Here is a 7,206-nt window from a genome sequence, read left to right as displayed (position 1 = left end):
GGTAGCAGTTGGTATTTTGGCCATAACTCACTCAAAACAGGTCCAATTGACCTGAAATTTTTACCATGAATAGTTAAGAAATATATCTACAACTCTTATGAAGACACCAAAGCCTAGAAATGGCTAGAACCAAGCCAAATAGCCTGCACAAGTTCAGGTCCAAAAACTGGTCGAACCAAAAGTTACCTAAAAATGACCTAAACCTAACATTTTGGTACATTCTGTCCAGCATTGGTAGATTGACCATAACTTGGTCTACATAACTCAGAATGATCTGAAATTTTGCCCTGCGTGCAATAAGATATAGATCTACAAGTTTTCAGTTTTGACCAAAACCCGAAAACTGAGGGAACTAGGTCGTCCGGCTAGGTCAAATTAGTATACCGAAATCCGACAAATTGCAATAAAATGCAATATACATAGAAATGAATTTGGTAACATGTACCAACACAAAAAGGCTATTAAATATGACATATTGGTAACATTAAAGCCTAATTCACCTAGAGTGCATCGAGGGTCAACATTGTAGGTTGACTAAGGAAATAATAGAATTCAACAAATTAATTATTGAACCTTATTATTAGAGACAGTTTAAATGAGTATTGAAACACTTCAAATTGTGTGTTTCAGTTAGCAAAGACTCAGGGAAGGGGAAAGAAACACTGAGTCAGGGCTAAGAGATAGTTATCAGAGGTTTATGCACAATAGTTATTTCTTTTGAATTCTCAATTGAAATAAATTATGACTATTTGTATATCATTGTTTTAAATTGTGAAAATTTGTTTGAATGATATTTGATGGATACTTATTGATTGAAAAGCATTGTAAATGGTTTGAAACCACAACTATCATTTATATTGATTGAATTCCTCGCTAGCTTGTCTAATGGGGTGAATTGAATTCTCTCTTTGGCTTAAGTGTTGAGGTGTGTGCCTGTTGAGGACGAATAGAATGAGTACTCATATTATTGCTAGCTAGCTATGTTATTCCTCATTAGCCATCGGCTTTTGGGATGAATTGAATTTCTCACTAGCCATCGGCTTTTGGGATGAATTGAACTTTGGCAACATGATTAAGCTGTGTGTGTGATTTATTGATATTTATTGTGATATTGAGAAATGGAGTTTAAATTCTTTATGACATTCACTATCTTTGAATTTAACTATGGTTTTAAGCATCCACTATTTATATGACTTGTGATTTGTGATTTAAAGTTATATTTGGTTAATGTTGTGCACCACTGAGACAATGGCTCAACGATAGCTTTTCATTGTAACACCCTAGGCAAATCCCACATCGGCAAAACACAGGAGAGATGCTGGGTTTATAAGTTGGTGGTTCGTAACTCTTAGTGACGCGTTTTAAAACCGTGAGGGCTTCGGTCCAGAGCAGACAATATCACTAGTGGACTGGGCCATTACATTTGTGGTATCAGAGCCGCTCCACGTGCAACCTTGAGCGATGGTGGGGCAAATCTCAGCAAGGACGCTGAGTCCCATAAGGGGGGTGGATTGTAACACCCTAGGCAAATCCCACATCGACAAAACACGGGAGAGATGCTGGGTTTATAAGTTGACGGTTCGTAACTCCTAGTGACGCGTTTTAAAATCGTGAGGGCTTCGAACCTAGCATCTCTCCCGTGTTTTGCCGATGTGGGATTTGCCTAGGGTGTTACATTCATTGCTGTCGCAGGTAGACAGACTGACAGGGCAGCAGACTAGGCTGCTAGTACTACACTAAGAGATCATCGGGTATATTGAGTACACCATATTTTGCATTTTGTATTGTAATATATGTTCACTGTATGTATATAGTGTTCTTGGTTTTGAGTAGTTGTAAATTAAAATTGTACATTGAAGTTGTAAAATAAATTGTAAATTATTTTGGTTTGTAAATATTGTGATATATTTCTTTTATCTCAGCCTTCGAAAACATTGAAAAATTATTGTGGATTTGAGTTGACAAATGTTGAGAAACATATTGTGTTGATTAAATGTTGGAGTTTGAGATTGAAAAATATATTTAAAGTGCTTTTTACAGGTTTTTGAAGAACTGTTTTATTCAAAATATAGATGGCAATCCACCAAAATTTTTACAGAAATTACTAATAATTCAAATGTGTTAGTTGTTTCACTTCAGTTCAAAAAATTTTTTTAACACCAGTAAATAGTGCTCACCAATATAAAAAGAACTAAGAAAAGTTTTAAAATCCCTTGTAGTGTATTTAATGGGTTATCAGTAGACGAAGTTAGTAATTTATTAGGTATACTACGGGATCATGTTATGCCTTACAGAGGGGTAGGGTGTGACATGTTTTAGTGGTATCAGAGCTAGTTTTTAAATTCTGTTTTCACATATAATTTGAATATTTTTTTTTCTTCATAGTACAACTGCTTAATGTCATTGTTTGATACATACAGTACATTACATTATAATATGCACTAATGAGAGGAAATCTTCTTGTGTTATTTGTTTAGGAGGTCTAAGATCCTCAAATTGACTATGGAAGAGGGTGATCGTTCAGTAGATCAATCTTATCACATCTTACCCCTCTGTAAGGCATAACATGATCTCGGAGTAAAGCTAATGAACTACCGAACTTCACCTAGCGATAAATCATTAAGTACCCTACAAGGGATTTTAAAACAATTTTTTTATTTTTGGTAAGTGGTGAGCGTTTTCTAATAGTATTTAAAACATTTAATTAAAATTAAAAACTAGTTAAAACTGTTGGCCCATTTTATTTTTCCACAAATTTTATAAAAATTTTGACAGAATTCCATTTATATTTTGAGAAAACAGTTCTTCAAATACCTGTAAAAAGCACTTCTAAAAATTTTCTCAACCACTACTTTAATTTCACAATCAATCTCAACAATTTCTCAAATCTCAAATTCAACAGTCAACTTTTCTCAATTTTTAAAGTTCAATCATCAGTAAAATGATATCTATCAATCTCATTCAAATTAAAATAAAACATTTCCATTCATTAAAGACAACAAACTATATATATATACATCATACCAAAATATACAGTATGAAAATTTCACTAAATTTTATTACAACTTCATTCAAACTTTATACAAACTGCTCAAGATCGAATTTACATGTCTATACATTTATGTGTAATATATACATCAAAAGAAATATTTGCAGTTAGGGTATAAATTATACCCGAGAACTTCAAGCTGATAGATCCTAAATCCTCAGCAGCTCAGTCTGCTGCTCCTCTATTCTCTAAATCTGCGACAGCAATAAAAGCTGTCGCTGAGTACTAGGACTCAGTGGTGCACAACATACTAAAAATAATCTTTATGGAAAATTAAAATGACATTTATTCAAAAATTGGACTGAATATGACAATTAAATTCAAAACATGCATTATGAGATTTTAATCCAAACAAGTTCATTTTGAAGTATCAAAACACATTTCATAAAACCCACAGTTAGATCATGCCATTCGAAACAAATAGAATCTCAATAGCCAGAGGCCAAAGAGAAATCACATCACAAGGCTAGCTAGCTCAAATATGTTGATATCCATTCACATCCTCTTCTACTAGCACACCTCAACACTTCTCCAGAGAAGGAATCAAAATTCAAAACTAATTGCTCCCACTAGTCATGCTAGTGAGGTGTTCAAATATATGGTCATGACACTGTGGTTTCAAAACTTATCTTAAGAATTTGCTAAACATTGCTTTTTCAAATATACAATAACTTTCACAATTTAAATCAAAACATCACAAATAATGTCACAATTAAACTTTTAACAATTCAAAGCAAAAGTAAAATACATATTTCATTCACTTTATCAATGAATTTTAAAGCATGGTGATGTTGTGCACAAACCTCAAGCGAGTCGCCTTTTGGACTTGACTCGGTTCCTCGGGTTCTTTTCCTGTATTCTTTTCAACTGAAACACACAATTTTATAGTGTTTCAGTACCATAACTTAGCATAAATCCAAAAATAAATTTAACTTCACTTTTACCTAGCTCTAAAGTGCTAAACTCGACGTTCTTCAAATTTTTTGTTTCGGGGTTACTATTCACTACACTATTCAAGTCAAATTGTTGACTTTCTAAGGATTAATAGGTATGGGAATTCCAACTTCACCCACGTACCACATTTTGGTCACTAAATTTGTTGGTTTTGGTTGTTTATTCAAATTCTAAGTCTTTTAAGCAAATTTGATAATTTTCAGTTTTGGTGTCTAAGGATGAACTGTTCCATTGGTCACTTTTCTGTTAGAATTTGGCAAAACTTTCTTCATAGAAAATGTTCCCTATTGTCTTAAGTTTATTCTCCTTTTTGAATCACTCCAATTGGAGTTTTGTAACTCAAGTTATAGCCATTTGAACCATAGCTGCCGGATTGGACACAACCCAGAATTCTAGGCAATTTTTGGTGCTGGCAGTGTTAGGTCACAAATTTGGGGTGGCCAAATAACTTGGTTAATGGCATAATTTGAGTTTGTGCTCATCATAAAAGTTTTAGGTCTATATCTAAATGTCCACTGGTAAAATTTCAGGTCATTTTGACATGCTTAGCTCAAGTTATGACCAAATGAACTTGAGCATTTGGTCATTTTGTACAGGGCAGACTGTGATATTTCAAGTTTGGTCAATTTGTTCACTAGGTTTTGGTCACTTTTTTAGCATGCTTCCTAAATGAAAATTGTGTCATTTAGTGTCTATTTTCATTCTCAATTGGTCTCATACCAATTGGACTTGTAAAATTTCATTTTTGGTCCCTCAAATGTAACTTGGTCAAGCTGCCAGTAGCATTACCACACTCAATCCGAATTTGGCCTTAACTCCAACCATTCCAACACACTTCATTTGGTCACAAATGACCATTTCTCACTTCACATTAGGTCAAAGACATCATTTACCACTTTCTCACATTTTTTTTGTCTCTAAACCCTAAGACCAAAACCTAACCACACTAAATAGTTGTATTTAGCTAATTTCAAAGCTTTTAACTATAATCATTCAACAAATGGACGTCCATAAACTCATTCAAATCCATCAAACCATACAAATATACTCCCATACACCTACCGGCCGAAATTCAGTTTGGTCCTCCACACATGTTTTTATTTCATTTCAAGTTTATTTACAAGTTAATCATGCTATAAATACAACTACTAAATCTCAAACTTTCAAATTGGTGTGCTTACCTCACTTGAATTTGAATTCTCTAATTTCCCTCTTTTTTTCTTCTTTCTTTAATGATCAATCTCCTTCTCAAGTGACTAGAACAAGTTTTTAAGAAGCAATTATGGGAGAAGTTGAGGTTTAGTAAGGATTTCAAAGCTTGAGTGCAAGCTTTAATGGAGGAAAATTCATGGAGATGAGAGGGAGAGGGTTTCGACTAACTTAAGGAAGATGAGGGAAATTATTTTTTTTTTCCTTATTTTCGATATTTAACCTTTAATTGACTTTGTCAAAATATTAAGTAAATAAAAATTATTTATGACCTCATAGGTGATGTCACCATGATGATGTAACTAACTTTTTACTTTTCTTTTTCTTTTTTTTTTCTATGTTTTTTTTTTCTATTAGTTCTTTAATTTAATTCTCGACTATGAAATTTTCTTTTCTCTGATTTTATTTGACAGTTAGGTCAGGAGTCAGCTCTCGGGGTCAATTGACCAAATTGCCCCTCGCCGGTTCGACCCGGTTTGCAAATAATTCAATATTTCTTTCGGCTCCCTGACCTAGTTATTTGACTGACTTAACAATTCTTTTTCGTGATTTTCTCTTTTCCACTGTGTTTGTAATGGTCCTAAGGACGACAGCGTCACATTTTACTGTTCGAAATTTGAGTTTAAAATGACTTCGCAGTCCTTCCCGAGAAGGTCACCTATCGCTGTGACTCTCGGCTCATTTAACTTCTTATGTTCTGTTTTTCTTATTTGTACTTAACTAATTAAACATTACTAATTATTTGGTTTTATGGCTTCTCTAATTGTCTTAAGTATGGTTCTAATCCCCTTAATTGTCCGAACCGACACCGGTCACTGGAACAGTGAAATATACCAGGCTATACAAATAGGGGCATTATAATTCTCCCCCCCCCCCCCCTAAATAAATTTCGTCTCAAAATTTTACCTGGTATCAATCTCTGAATAGCTATTGGTGCTATCTCCTCATGTCCTCCTCTCGTTTCCAAGTAGCCTCCTGGCCTGAATGATGGTTCCACAGCACTTTTGCCAACAGTATCTGCTTGTTCCATAGCTGCTTCACCTTATAAGCCAGAATCACTATGGGTTCTTCCTCATATATGAGGTCTGGATTTACTTAAATTTCCTATATTGGTAGTACATGAGATGGGTCTGATCGATACCTCCTCAACATAGACACATGGAAGACATTATGTATCTTCTCTAACTCTTGAGGTAGCACCAAACGATATGCCAAAGGACCCACTCTTTCCAGAACCTCATATGGCCCAAAGAAACGAGGACTTAGTTTCCCCTTCCTGTCGAATCTCATAATTCTCTTCCAAGAAGAAACCTTGAGGAATACTTTCTCACCCACTGCATACTCAATATCTCTTCTCTTCATATCAATGTAGGACTTCTGCCGGTCTGATGCAGTCTTAAGTTGATCTCTGATCACCCTGATCTTCTCCTCAGTTTACTAAACAATTTCGGGTCCAATCATCTTTCTTTCACCCACATCATCCCAACACAACGGGGTTCTACATTTTCTACCATACAATGCTTCATATGGAGGCATCCCAATGCTTGATTGGTAGCTGTTGTTGTAAGCGAACCCAATCAAAGGCAAGTGTGTATCCCAACTACCCTCAAATTCAATTACACAAGCCCGTAGCATGTCCTCTAAGATCTGAATTATCCTCTCCGACTGGCAATCTGTCTGTGGGTGGAATGCAGTACTGAAGTTCAATCTAGTTCCAGGGCCCTCTGAAGACTACCCTAGAATATATAAGTGAACCTAGGATCTCTGTCTGATACGATGGATACTGGCACTCCATGCAGTCTCACAATCTCATCAATGTACAACTTGGCCAATCTTTCTAAACTGTAGTCGATCCGGACTGGCAGAAAATGAGCAGACTTGGTCAATCTGTCAACAATGACCCAAACTGCATTATGACTCTTCTGTGTCCTCAGAAGTCCCATCACAAAATCCATCGTTATTCTCTCCTATTTCCATTCTGGTACTGGTAGTGG

This window comes from Hevea brasiliensis, chromosome 14, assembly GCF_030052815.1.
Source record: "Hevea brasiliensis isolate MT/VB/25A 57/8 chromosome 14, ASM3005281v1, whole genome shotgun sequence".
Taxonomy (NCBI): domain Eukaryota; kingdom Viridiplantae; phylum Streptophyta; class Magnoliopsida; order Malpighiales; family Euphorbiaceae; genus Hevea; species Hevea brasiliensis.
The sequence above is the reverse complement of the archived record's forward strand: the minus strand, read 5'-3'. Positions refer to the sequence as shown.